Source organism: Pteropus medius, unplaced genomic scaffold (genome assembly GCF_902729225.1).
Source record: "Pteropus medius unplaced genomic scaffold, Ma_sr-lr_union100, whole genome shotgun sequence".
NCBI classification, from domain to species: Eukaryota; Metazoa; Chordata; class Mammalia; order Chiroptera; family Pteropodidae; genus Pteropus; species Pteropus medius.
Window position 1 is genome coordinate 5,627,364 of NW_024341894.1, and position 15,282 is coordinate 5,642,645.

Sequence of the window (15,282 nt, forward strand, 5' to 3'; positions counted from 1 at the left end):
AGTCTTATAGCCTCAGTTAATTGCAAGAGATACTGAGACACAGCCTTAATTCTGGGTAACCATGTGACCTAGTTAAGAATTGGATATTCTTTGATTGTGGAAGAAGGGGTGACCAGATATTGGGAAACAATGAACAATTTCTACCACAAAGTTCTCCATAATTCTATTTCTGCATTATATTGTTTTTAATGTAAAAATTGCCACTTACTCCTAGAAACCCTCACCACCTGTAGAAACTTACTCAGCTACATTGGAAGAAAATAAGAGTAAAGAAAATAGTTTCTTAAAAAAATGTTATCTCCATATGTATCTGTTACACAGCCTGTCTCACAATAGCCAAGACAATCTTCTCAAACAACTGCTAGCTCATAATAAAATAGCTATCATGAGAATTTGAACCATAGGTGATAAATCTCAAGTTTAAATAATGTGGCAACATGAATTTCTTCATAAAGTGATCAATATATTCTTTACCTTTAATTCTCACTGAGGTTCATCAGAGATAAACCTGGGCAGCATAATTGTAATGTGGATTATGGATACTAGTTTGTCATGTATGCCTAAAATAATAATGTTTGGATGTGGAATCAGATTCTTTGACTAGATCAAGAAAATTGAAAAATCTTTCATCTTTGGGACCTGTTCCCGATAAGCATGAGAGTTAGCTTCACTTTTGTGTCTCTCTGAGAAGATAAGCTATATTCGTAATAGTTATCACGATTCCCTATCCTCGCATCTAGGCTTCCTAAGATCTCATTGTGTGTCGTATTACATGAAACATGCAGTCAGATGATCCAGTCTTATAACAAAGGCAGCATGTTGGCTTCATCCCCCTCTCTATAAACTAGGGATCGACATACATATATACATTCATGTTTCAGTTTGGATTCAAAAACATTCACATATAGTCTATGGCCATGCCACCCTGAACACGCCCGATCTCATCTGATCTGGGCCTGGTTAGTACTTGGATGGGAGACCACCTAGGAAGACTGGGTGCTATAGGCGGAAAAGAAATAAATCCACATATATTAATTCCCCAAAGAAATCTCAATGAGAGATATTAATAGTACAGGTACCAATGGAAGACACTGGCTGCTATGACACAGACAGGGACACATGATGAATACTCTTCAACTGAAATCATAAGGATTCTCAGAAAAAGAAACACATACAACCAAGAATTGCCTTTCCTCATAATGTCGGCTCTTTTAGAGGACAAACCGCCTTCTTTGCAGCCAATCATCTTACCCAAGGACAAAGAGAGATCATCTGCAGACTTCATTTTTGTAAATCCTGCCTTTACCTTTCTTCAAAGAGACAGTCTACACAAAGTTTGTCCTCTCCAGATACTGTGCTCTACATAAAAGCTTCTGAGTTTTTCCCTGATTCTCTAATAATGTTCCTAGTGTAATAGCATAAAAACCACTTCGGAGCAGAATTGGTTCCTCAAATACAGAATACTTGCTTTCCTCCACTTCACCAACTCTTACAAATAGTCTTCAAAGTGCACAACTGAATCTTCTGGCAGAAGTCTCGAGAGGCAGCTGGGCCTGGTGCTTCAATTATTCCCATTTCACCAAATTCAAGGACATTCAAGGGGGCTGCAGGAACCACCAAAAGGTGTTCAAAGCTGGTTCATCATCCATTTGAAAATATTGAGGACTGATAACATTTTGATTCATCCCACAGGTGTTAAATGTCTACAGTTATGGCCCATAGGCTTTGCTCAAGGTTCCTACTCTACCCAGATTTACAATCCAGATTTAGTTTTAGTGGTCCATAACTCTAAAGTACCTCATTGGTTTCTTACAAATGCTCACCTCTAAGAAAACACAAAGTCCTCACCAGAAGTCTCAAGTGACTTCGCCTTCCTGGACTGTAACAAGGATCCTTGGAAATCAACTTCTGTTTCTCCAGGTTAATCATGGCTTTAGCATCTGATTAACAAGGGTTTGGAAAATGCTGAGCCCTCCAAAACCCCTCTCTGGTTGGCCACACCTTAGGATGGGACCTGTGGGACAGAGGGACGCTGTGCTACAACTGTGGGTGTAAGGAAACAGCCCTGTCCTACATGCATCTGGACTGGATGATTGTGCGACTCCTCAGCCTTTACATCCTTGCCTGTTGTTATTTATTAAAGCTGTTGGCAAATCTGCTTGTGGATTTTGTTTTTAACCATCCTCAACCAAATGGGATTTACAACATTTTTAATAGCCACAGTTATCCTTGTTTAAATTATTTTAAGGCAGTAACTCTATAGTTTTATGGGATGTTTTTAGTTTAACTGACAAGACTTCACACTCTAGATTGTTTTTTAAAAAAAAACAAAAAACAAGAAAACCTTACCATCAGGATTTCAGATACATAGCAAGAAAGCCACTATATTTTTTGGCCAAATGTTTCAGACAATTTAAAGGAAAACTTTTAATTTTGTGAGTTAATTACACCGGAAATTGAGGCTGAGGAGGTTATTAGGTCTCCAAGTTGTTTTGGTTTGTTAGTTTGTTTTTACATTGAGATTTCCAACCCTTTGGAGGAAGTTTGATATTTTAAATCTATTTTGCATCCTGCTAAAATCTTCAAAGTCAGAGAAGAGATTTTAACTGCATAGTCTCATTACATGGACTCTGAGGCTGATACATACAATCCAAGGCATGTAGTCTGCATTGCTCTCTACAAGGTGATCCCGGGACCCACTTCTTTTTTTTTGCTCCACTCTCTCTTATGCTGTTGTGCTAATTCAGATAATCAAAGTTAGTTCACCACTTTATTTTAAACACTTCATCCCAATGAAAGAGGGACAAAAAAGACGTGGGCAGTTTTTTCTGAAGAATTTGACCTGGAAGTCAAAAAATATGATCTCCACTCAATCCCATTTGCTAGAATTTGTCACATGGCCAAACGTAGAAGCAAAGGATGGTGGGAAATATAGCACCTAGCCATGGAAGCAGCCACATGCTCAGTTAAAATTTAGGGGTCTCTTTTAGAAAAAGGAGAAAATGTAAAGTGGATATTGAAATGACATTTGCTTCCTGAATGATTGCTAGATCATGGCTAATGGTTGACTGGATGACTGGGAATGTCTGGTGAAGGGGTTGGATCACTCTGGAAGGAATTGATAACTTTGGGAGGATGTACTGGTTTCTAGAGAATCAATTAAGCTTAGGGCTGATTAGGCTTCAGGGAAAAAAGACCATTGAGCATGACTGGATAGACTGTGATTGTGTTTTGTGAGGTTGATTGAATTAGTTCATAACACCTTGATAAAATCTATAACTCCTGGTTTAATATCAAAATATGAAGAAAGGGTTCAGATGTAAATTTGGTCATTTTGAGAAGTAACCTTTTCGATTCGCCAAATATTAAAACTTTGACGTAAAACTTGGTTATACTTAGTTATGATAAAAAGTATTCGATGCTCTCTCCTGGCTTCCTTTGTGCATTGTATGTCAGTGTCAATATTCATTCCATTCGAGGTCTCTTAAAAAGCTGGCCACAAATAGCTCTCAATAGCTCCTCCGGGCAGACATCAGAGAAGTAAATCTGATCCTAAGTAAAATCTAGTAGCTTGCCAATATTTTCACCAGTTAGGAATTATAAGAATTTAGTCATAGAATTTGAAAGTAAATTGAAGTCTCTTTTTAGCTATTTTTTGTTTTTAGTAGAGACCAAGATCCCATTCATTGCAAAATGTTTTCATAGTCATGAATGCTTATGTTTGATCCAGGAATAATAAATGATTGACTGTTACCCAGCAGCAGGGTGGGGTGAGATTCCTGGTAATTTTTTTAAGCAAAGAAAAAACAACTGAGCAAAAATTTGTTCTTTCAACAGCTTTTCATGGAAATATAGATTAAAGAGATTAGTTTTTTTTTTTAAATCCTTCATTGCAATAATTTAAAATATGATTACACAAAGATAGTGGAAATGCTGCTTTAAGTCAATATATGTTATATGACTTAAATGTTGCCATTAGGGGCATCAACTAATGAGACAGTTTATTAACTTTCAGTTTATTAACTTTTTTGTCTTAATGTTCTGAATTAAAATGCTTTTTTAATATTAATATTTGCTTGTGCTAAAGGTAATTTGAAATTCTTGAGTGTTGACTTGAGTGAGTACAGAAAAGATCAGTTTTGTTGGAAAGATGTGGGAAATCCACTGTTATGATTTAAAAACAGCTAATGTATTATAAGTTACTACGTTTCGTTGTACAAATTTTTACAATATAGAATAAAATGTAAAATTCTTTTAAAATAAAACTTGGATGCTAGCAATTACAAAAGAAAAGTCTGTCTTATTTAAAAAGTACTCTGAGCCAGCAGTTCTCAAACTTTTTGATCTGATGATTAGCAAAAAATTAAAAGACATAATATCAATGTTGATGAGGATTAGAGGGAAATAAATACTCATATTCTGTTGGTGCTAAAGTAACAGGTCCTTTTTTTTTTTTTTTTTTCAATATAATGCTGTAATATTAGATGAACATTCAGGACAATGAGATTGAATGAAGAAAATAAAATTCAACCATCTTCCAAGAAAGAAAACTAAGGGGCCTGTAGGTCAAAAGTTCTGTTTCACAAGTGGAGTCCCCATACATTTCCTGTTGGGTTGCCTGTTTTATCAAATAAAAATACAGAATGTCCAATTCAATTTGAATTTCAGATAAATGATGAATACTTTTTTTGGTATAAATATGTTTACATACTTTGGGACATACTTATACTTTAAAAAGTATTTATTGTTTATCTGAAATTGAAATTTTACTGGGCAACCTATGTTTTATCTGCCCTAATATAAAATAACGATAATAACCAGAGAGGAAAGTTTTACCTTGGATTCCTGCTAAAATTCCTTCCCTGAGTCTCCTCTTTTTGTTGTCCCTTGCCCCAGGGAATGGTTATTGCCAAATTTAGCCATAAGAACTGTTCAGCTAATCATTTTATTTTACCCTTATCCTTAGGTCTGTCTTAAAATATCCTCCAATACCCCTCATTCATTTTCCCTTTCTTTTTCACTCATAAGCTTTTTCAATTTCAAGTTGCAGATAACTGCTAAGTAAATTCAAGAGTCTATCTTCTTACCTATCTCAAAACTAGGAACTACTAAATTTCCCTAGGGCATAATAGGTTAGACCCAGAATAGAGAGCACAGATAAATCAAAGGCTACATTTTGGGAGGTGCTCAACTGCAAAGGAGCAGTTGTTTCACAAATCTTAGTGCTTTTAGAGGTATACAAACAGCCTGGAACAGACAGGCAAGAAAAGGATTCTTTCAAGCATACATAGTTTACCTGGAGCCTGATGAGTTCAATTCCCATTTTCCTCTGGTTTAGAGCCACCCCCCTCTACCACCACCCAGATCTTTAGAGGCTTCCAGTAGCCAATTACAAATAAAAGAAAATATTATCAAATCAAATATTAAAAATTACATCGAAATTTAGACACTGACTTGATATTTAAAGATACTAAAGAATCATTGTTAAATGTTTTAGAGTGTGATCATCGTGTTGTGGTTACATTTTTAATGAATCCTTATCTTTTAAATATATCCTGGAATATTTTCAGATTAAATGATATTTCTGGAATTAGCTTCTGAAGGTAGGAGGTAGAATAGGTGGAAACAGAACTAAAATAAGCAATCTTGTTGAAGTTGGCTAATGGGTACGTGGGAGCACAATATACTATTCTCTGCGCTTTTATGTATGTTTGGAATTAGCTAGAATAAGAATTTTAAAAATAAAAATTATCATATACATACAATGGAATATTATTCAGCCTTTTAAAGGAAGAAAATTCTGCTACATGCTATGACATGGATGAGACTTGAATACATTAGGCTAAGTGCAATAAACCTGACACAAAAAGACAAATACAATATGATTCCACTTACATACCTAGAGTATTAAAATTCATAGAGGCAGAAAGTAGAACAGTGGTTACCAAGGGATGGAGAGAATGGGGAATTAGTGTTTAATTGGTAGAGAGTTTCAGTTTGAGAAGAATGAAAACAGTTCCAGAGATGGATAGTGGTGATGGTTACACAACAATGGAGATGTATTTAATGCTACTGAACTGTATACTTTAAAATAGTAAATGTGATGTTGTGTATATACCAAAACAAATGATGTCAATTTAGCCTTATAAATAAAAAAATTACTTTCATAATTGACAGCACAAATAAAATGGAAAATAGCAATACAACTTGAATATGGAGATTAGAAACTAATTTCTATTGTTAAAGAATAAACACATATTCTTTTCAAGGTGAAAAAAAAATCTATTCTCTTAGTTGCCCCAGATAGCAAAACCAAGTTTCCTTTTAAATGTATTTTATCTTTGAATTCATAAAATTAAAAAATAATAATAATAAAATTATCATAAAAATACATCAAGCATTGCCATCAGATAACTTTTACTCAGTTAAGTTTGACAATTTCTGTAAGCCCATTCATTAGTCCTTACAGTTCCCAAGAAACAGATGACAAAAGCCAGTTGAGAGCCATTCTACATTGCTGAAATCCCTGAGCTGAAATCCACAGCACACCCCAGCTGCTCTTCCACATCCATCCTGCATCCTAGAGGGCATTACCAGTAATTTTAGCCCCTTTGGCCAAATTCCAGGAGCTCTTCCACATAAAACAAAAGTAGAAAGCAGATAAAATGATAAAGCAATTCTATCAAAACACCATTACAATCTAGGCTCAAGGTGGCAAGTTTGTTGGCAAGATTAAACATCTCATGCTTATATTCACTGTTATTCATTTTCTATTGTATAACTGGCAAAACTCAGTTACCTCTAAAATGTCAAGCCCCATAGAAATAATCTAATTCTTTCAGTGTCTCCTATATATCTATTCCACCATGTGTTTCTAACCCAAGGCAAGCACCATAGGCTTAGGGCTGAGGTCTCTGTGGGTCCTCTGACCTGGGGCCTCCCAAGATGCCAACCCTCATGCCGAGGGTCCTTCCACAGCCATATACCTCAGGCAAATAGCCTGAGCATCGAGCAACACAGCAGTAAGTGTAGTGAGAACTGCCCTGTCTCTATGGAACTATAGCCAAGAGGAGAAGGGGGACATTGAAGAAGCAATTACAAGTGTGATGAGTGCCATGAATAAGAAGTATAGACCACCTTGGAAACCCACGATAGGCCAGCTAACATAGCTTAGGTTGGCAGTGGTCAGGGAAGGCTTCCCTGGCAAGAAACAGGATGAGGAGATCAAAGTTACAGCTCATCCGGTAAAAGAACATTTCAGTGGAATATCCTGACTCAGGAGGTATCCAAACAGACGGCAGAGCATGAATGAAGGATGCCGGAAAGAACAGCTCTCAGCCTAGATCGGGTGGAAACAGGTAGAATAGCACAGTCATAAAGAGCACAGGCTCTGGAGAAAATACAGCCTTGGGTTTCATTTCTAGCTTCATCACTTACTAACCACAGAAACGAAGGGAAGTTGCTTGACCTCGAAATTAGGGACAATTTTAAAGACACACAAAAATAAAATCGTTTAATGACCAATCATTACTTGGCTTCGACAATGACCAATTCATTACCAATCTTCTTTCATTTCTATATTTATCCAATTTCTCTGACTCTATCATTATTATGAGGCAAATCTCAAACACTGTATCATTAAGCCTATAAAATATATATATATACATACGATGACTTTTTTTTAATGACACGCAATGCTATTACCATGTGTAAAATTTTATCAGTAATTTCTTAATATCACCAAACACCTAGTCATTTCCAAACTTGAAATTTCCAGTTGTCTCATAATGTGTGCCTGCGAACTTTGCTCACCTTGGGTTACCTTCCACCACTAACTCTGCACTCATGGGTAACAATAGGACATTATTCCTAGAGCCTTGGAATGGAAACATCATGTTCCAAACTTTGAATTGCTTCTGGGATTGGCCCCTGTGCTGGCATAATTGCTAGATCTTCACATCAGCTCCAAGAGGGGGACAGGCTGGATTTCTCTCCACCTTTTGCAGGTGAGAAACTTGAGACTCAGAGAAGGAATGGCGTTCCTGTACTCAAACGGTGAGCCAAGACTCTAGACCCAAAGCTTATCTTCTGATTCCCAGGCCGAAGCTGGTTCTTTCCATTTTCCCATTTCTTTTTTTGTTGTTTTTAGTCCAAGTTCTGTTTTGTTTTGTTTTGTTTTGTTTTTCCAGAATACAAAATAACACATCCCATTGTAGGACATTTGGACAAAACTGAAGCTGTATTAGAAGGAATTCTATCCCCTGTGGTTTAACTGCTCTACACAGTTTGAAGTAATTTCCTTCTATTTGGTCATTTTTATACATAGACATTTTTATGTGGTTGACATTATATTACATGTGCATATTTATATCTTAGGATTCGATTAATTTTATATCATATCCATCCCTACTATGTTACTAAAAACTCTTTGTTGATATCACGTTAATGTGTGAATAATTTTCCACTTTATGAATATGCCATGATTATTGAGTGTGCCATGTATTGGCAGACAGTTATTTTGTTTCCAATGTTTCTCTTATAAGTAATGATGAGATGAACATCATTGAGAAAACTTCATCTACTTCCTTATTTCCTTAGGACTGACTTCCATAAGGGGATTGCTGGTTCAACAGGTGTATGGACTCTGACAGTCTCACCTAGAGTAGGTGCTCAAGGAAATCTTTCTCAAGTTCATACAACTGTCATTCAGAAGCAAAGTAACTTTTAAATTAGTTAATTTAATAAAAATTGTATTCTCTTTAACTTTTCAAAATATGTTTTGTATGTTTTGAAACATATAGGTCTTATGTCTGATAGCTTTGGTAGATATAGAAGTTACTAAATATTCCAGCTGAAAGACAGTGAAGATATTATGGGATCCTGCTAAATTTCTAGATGTCACTAGAGTAATTTAAATGGCTCTTATTATATCTAAGCTTCCCAGATAGCAGAGATCCATAAGAATACACCTCAGAGCAACTTCGCCATCCCCAAACCAATCCTCTGAAGTCCAGACTTAAATAAATGCCTGCCTATTTGACATCTGTACTTGGACATGTAACAGAATCTTCAAAATTAATAAGTCCAAAATAGAACCCTCAATTTCATAATGCTCCTCTTACAACTTGGTCCTTCCCCAATTTTTCCAATATAAGTAAATGGGGGCACCACCACCCACCTGGTTGCTCAGGCCAAAAACCTATGTATCATCCTAATTACACTTTTCCTCACCCTCTAGATCCAATGTAAAAGGGAGTCCTTTCTGCCCCCTTAAATATATATATCCAAATTGAACCCATTCGGTTGGCGCATGTGCTTCCCTACAGGCCATTCTTCATGTTTCAGAGTATGTCTCTCCCCACCTCAAAAATCCTCCAGTGGCATCCCATCACACTGGGGAATAGAATCTTAATTCCCACAAAATCTGCATCCTATCCAACTCTTCGACCTCACCTCCCACCACACATCCCTCCTCCCCTCCCCTCCAGCCACACTGATGTCCTTCCAATCTCCTTTCTTGAAATCAAACGTCCAAGCTCCTTCCTGCCACAAGACTTGGAATGTGCTTCATCCAGATCATCACACTGCACTCTCCTTCACATCACTCAGGTCTCTGCACAAAGGGCACCTTCTCATGTATCTAAGATAAACACCCTCCCATTGCTTTCCAACCTCCTACTTCTTTATTCTTTTTCCGCAGCACTCATTACTACCTGACAAATAATCTCTTCATTTGTTTATTGACTATCTCCCCATTAGAATGTTCACCCCATGGGAGAAGGGGCTTCATCTGTTTGTTGCTAACACATAGCACTCAGCACACGTGAGAGTATAGTGCTTAACAGAGTAGCGCTCAATAAACCACTCACTGTTGAATGAAGAATGACGTAGAAAGCTTTCACTATAAAGAATGTGCATTAGATTCATTTTGGCTTATTACAGAGAAGGACAAAGAAAAGGTCGTTCTCTGAAATTTGAACTATCATTGACAGGGAGTAAACTATAATGGCTTAGATCAGTGGAGATTATTATTATGTTGATGTGGCATGGTGCTAGATGCTGTGTGCTCTGCGAAAATGGACAGAACATAGTCCCTGCTCACACAAATAAAGATCACACAAATCAGCCGGTTGAGATGCTCACAGAAGGGTCTTGACCAAGAGAAACAGTTTACTGTAAGTACACTAAATTTCTGAGAATATTGGAGCATATTTAAAGAGAACGTTTAATAAAGTAATCATTTCCATTTTAGGAATAGAACTTGGAAAATTCATTTTGTTTTTAAATGCTAATAAAAATTAATGTTTATCAAAAATTAGCTGTATGTGGAAAAAGGAATACTTTGTCAATAAAGTTTAATTTACTGTAAAGTAAGTGGATCCCATTTCTAGTTCCCGTAATTTGCACCATGAAATTATCTAGTTGTTGTAAATACACAAGAGTGGCATCTAGTGGCCATTCCTATAAACTACAGCTCCCCGAAAGACCAAATCAGACAACTGGTTGTCATCTCATCCATCTTGCCAGGTGGTTTACCAGATTTCCAGATTTTACAGATGTATAAATGTTTTTCAAATGGAGATTTATATGAAGTTGCCAAGATTATATGGTCATTACCTAATAAATCTTTCCTGTAACTGATGCCACATTACAAGCAAGGGTGGCTGGGACTGATTCTCATAGGCTCAAGAGAGCCGGTTCAGCACATCTCTTTCCAACTCTCAGTGACATCACACTGGTAGCTTGAAAATGACCATACTGGGAATATTTATACCTCCCCTCAGAAATTGGCAAATGCTACATAGAAGGGCTTTTTTCCCCCCAAAGAATCAGTTTACCAGCACACATTGGTTACAAGTGTGTTTGTGGCCTTGTCTGCTTCTAATGGTAAGTCGTTTTTACAAATAAAATAAATATTAGTAAGTTTATACAACACAGCATGTTAATACAAATCCTATGAGTAGTGTTACAAAAAAATAACGAATTTGGGGAGCAAAATAAGTCTTTATGTTGGCGATTTCAACAAGTGATTCTGTGTAGAGCTCTTAATATTGCTAGTGGATTGGAATGTTAATATTATTTAAAAGTTTCCCAATAATGATTGCTGGCATTTCCAAGTGTTCGAATGTTCACTATAGCTACAGTTCTTTGTAAATACTTAACAGAAGAGCTGCAAAAAGCAGATGTGATTGTTGCAGAACACGCCAACGTGAAATCAGAAACTGCTCTAAAATCTGGATCAGCAAAAACAATATTTGAATTCAACAGCAAAATCAAGACTAGGGGAAGCAGCCAAGACATCTTTATCATTAAAAAAGGAAACGAGCTTCTGAGAAGCACCAGGTACCTTAACACCCAACTTGAACATGTTTGGGACACACTCTTAATTCGACCAACATTCATGCAAAATGAAAGAAAGTTTTCTACAACTGGAATATTTGTCACAAAACAAGATCGAGTTTATCAGATGGCACAATTAATGCTTTGTGTTTTTAAAGTTCATTTTAAAAATAATAAACTTTTTTGTAGTATTTTCTTTCAATTTTTAAGTAATTTTTACTTGGCATTTATTTTGTGTTAATTTTCCTCTAATGTTTTCTATATCCGGTGTGTATAGCAGGTAGAGATCACTTTTACATGTTATTGAAATAATCTCATCACAATTTACTGGTTCATAACAAACTGTAAACCATGTATTTTACTGAAAACATGTGACACTTAGCATCATACTGTCACAGAAAATTGTTAATAAAATGACCACTTTGCTGTTATGGTCATTCATTATTTTAAAGCATGTAAGTAGTGTTATAAAAAATGCAGAATAAGTTATGATTTCGGAAATTCCCAAGAATTCCTGGAAATTCCAATTTGTCCTTCCTAAATGCTGAATATTAGTATCAGTTGGAAATTTGAAAACATTATTCTGGATCACTGACTTCCAAAGATTTTAAAGCAGCAGACCTCTTTTTATCAAACAAAATCTAAAAAAATATGAACAATATCAATATAAAGCTCTGGCTGAAGGAGATGGGAGGGTAAGGAGATGTGATCTGTTTTAAACTTTGTCACCAAGTTACTGAGTGACTTGGGGCCCAGCCCTTTAGAGACTCTGACTCCTGGTTTCCTCGTCTATAAACTATGGTTGACACAGTTCCCCCAGGCCCCCAGGCTTGTGCTGCCAAAGAGTTTTGCAAACCTGGGACACCTGGTAGAGTGGTAGTTACTAGACAGAGGCCTTCCACACGCCTGCTACAGCCCTTGCAATGTGAGCCCGATGGGGAGAGCAAGGACTGGAACCCCGGACTGCACCCCAGCCTGGACTCTTGCCTAGGAATTTCTCACTGTCCGTGACTGTCCCCTTTAAGGGCTGAGATTTCCATGTCAACAAGACCTCAGATTTAAATTGCAGTCATTCTGTAACTGGTTAGGATCAGGCAGTAAAACATAGAAAATTTTATCCCTCATGTGAAAATTATCAATCATAAAAAAGGGAGTGTGAATTACGAGGAAATTCAAAGTTCACTGAAAAGGAAGTTATATTTCGGTGTGGAACTGCCATAAAATGTAGAGGAACGCGTCGGTTTCCCTCTCCAAACTAGCGGCAAAAGGCCAGAAGGGCTTGAATGACTCCACTTTTCCACTCAGAGAGTTCGTGCTGCCTCTTCGCATGCTGAGAGCACATAGAAAAAGGAATTGATTTTCTTCATCTGTGATCTGGAGTGTTCCCGCTGAGTGGAGCTCTGGCATTCCTCAGCCAAGAGCTCTTTGTGCAAATAACGATTTACCGAACGGTAATAATAAAGTTTGCTTTATTATTTATTAAACAAATGCTTGTTAAAATAAATTCAAACAATACAGAAGTATATAAAGTAAGTTTTCTCCTTCAAAGCTTGTCCTCCAAGTAGTATTCACATCGTTCCAGACTTTTCTCTATGTTTATACAAATACATATATATAGGTACTCAGAAGTGTTTTTGTTCTTTTGTTTTCTTAGGAAGAAGCAGTATTTGTTAATTTACTCTTCCTTTTTTTTAAAAAATGAAACTATTCTGTAACTGGCTTTTTTTTCTCTATACACAATGGGCAGTTTCCAAGTCAGTACATTTTTGTAATGGCTATTAATCCATTTTGTGGATGCATCATAATTTGTTTATATATTTCCCTATAGATGGATACTTGGATCTTTATAATGTTTTGCTATTAAAAATAATACTACAAGTAGTCCCTTGGACATACATGTTTGCACACTTGTGTGAGTGTTTCCACAGGATAAGATTGAGATTGCTGGAGAGGCACAACACCTACTACAGGGCCTGACAATCCCCACGTTGTTACTCATCCTACGCACACCGGCGTGTGAGAAGTGTGACTTCTGTCTCCCCACTCTTATCTGTAAAGTAGTCCAGCCCACCTATTCCTCGTGCCCAACAGCCTCCTTCAGCTCTAACACCCTCGACCACTCAGATGCCACCTTACTCTGCCCTTGGCCAGTCCTGGGATAGATAGCAGAGCAAATTTAAGCCTACATCTTGGTGAGCACTAATTGACACTGTAACAAATTACCACCAATGTAGAGGCTTAAAACAACACACCTATTACAACAAATTTGTTAGGTAGATAATAAATGTGTTATCTTACAGTTCTGGAGGTCAGAGGCCCCAGTGAGACTTGATGGACTCGAGTCAAGGCGTTGGGCCTGGGTTGCGGTCTCGAGGCTCTCGGGGAGAATCTGTTTCCTTGCATTTTCCTTTCCTGCTTCCGGAGACTGCCGCATTTTAGAGGTAGCCCCTTCCAGCTCCAAGTCTTTCTCATATCACATCCCTCTCACATGACTCTCTCGCCTCCCTCTTCCACATTTAAGGGCCCTTTGGATTACATTGGACCCACCTGGATAATCCAGGATAATCTTATTTTTAGACCTACTGGTTAGCAACTGCAGTTCTCTTTTGCTGTGTAATATGACATATTCGCAGGTCCTGGGGATTAAGATGTGGGCATCATTATGATGCCAAGCATAGATACCAAGCCTCAAGAGGGGAAGAGAGCCACAAAGTAGCTTTCTAAGGAGTTTAGATCTATGTCTGAGACAAATCTCCGGGAGCCAGGCAGACAGTGGTGAGGTAAGGCCAGGGAGACCAGTCAGAAGATGTTACACCTCTGAAGCTGGTGCCAGGACATAGTCGGTGGGGATGGGGACAATGCGCAGGGAGGGAGGGTCTGGCTGAGGGGCCACAGCCGTGCCTGCATCTCAGAAGTTCTCGAGGTCAGAGGGCCTCTCAATATGATGTTACCACAGCCCTGGCTTCCTAAGTGGGACCTGTAGGTAGGTGGCTTGAAAGACCTTGGCCTGGAACTTGTAAGAGGTGGCAGGTAGCCCCTCCCAGCTGTGGGCCTTGCTATCTCCTCTGCAGCTGTTGGGAGGAGCTACTTTGGCAGGTTCCACAGCCTGGCCTGAACTCCAGACCTGGGATCAGTATCCAGGTGCTTTCTCGGTAGGCATAGGGCGGGTGTGGCGCAACCAGCCTCACCCCAGGCTAGGCTGAGTCCCCGACCCTCCCTCTACTCTCCCCGCCAACCCAAACACATTCCTTAGGCCCAGAAGTTCCAGCACTCACCTTCAGACCCAGATCCCAGCACCTTCTGGAAATTTAGCAGCCATGCCCTCATTTCTCAGCCTTGACATCCTGAACCATGGGGATGAGGCAGAAGGGGTGTGTGCGTGCGTGTGCGTGTCTGTGTGTGTGTGTGTGTGTGTACCCCTGTCCATGTGTCTGTCCTGAGAATTAGTCTGTCTCCATTTCTAAGTCTGTGTTTGACTGCTTTTGTATTTCTATTGCAAATTGAAGTTGGTTTGTTTTATAATTTTAAAAAAACTTTTGTTTCATTTCCTTTGTTAGTTCCTTGCTTTTTCTCATTCAGTCATACCGTTCATTACAGGAAATACAGAAAAACAAAAAGAGAAAACATTTGAAATACATAATCCTGTCCCACTTACCCAGAGACGATCACTAGTTAACACCTCTTCTATGTATCTTCCATGCATCTAAGCGTATTTTAACAAAAATACAACTTTACTACATGGCGCGTATATAGCTCTCTACTTGTTACTTACAGATATATGATGAATGCCCTTTCATATTAATGAACTTAAATTTACCTCCTTGTTTTAACCCTGTGTTCAATGTGATGGCTGTGCTAGGATTTGCCAGACTAGCCTTTCTCAATTGGTGTTTAGGCTGCTTCTAACTTTTCACTATTACAAATGCACTGGATGACTGCATC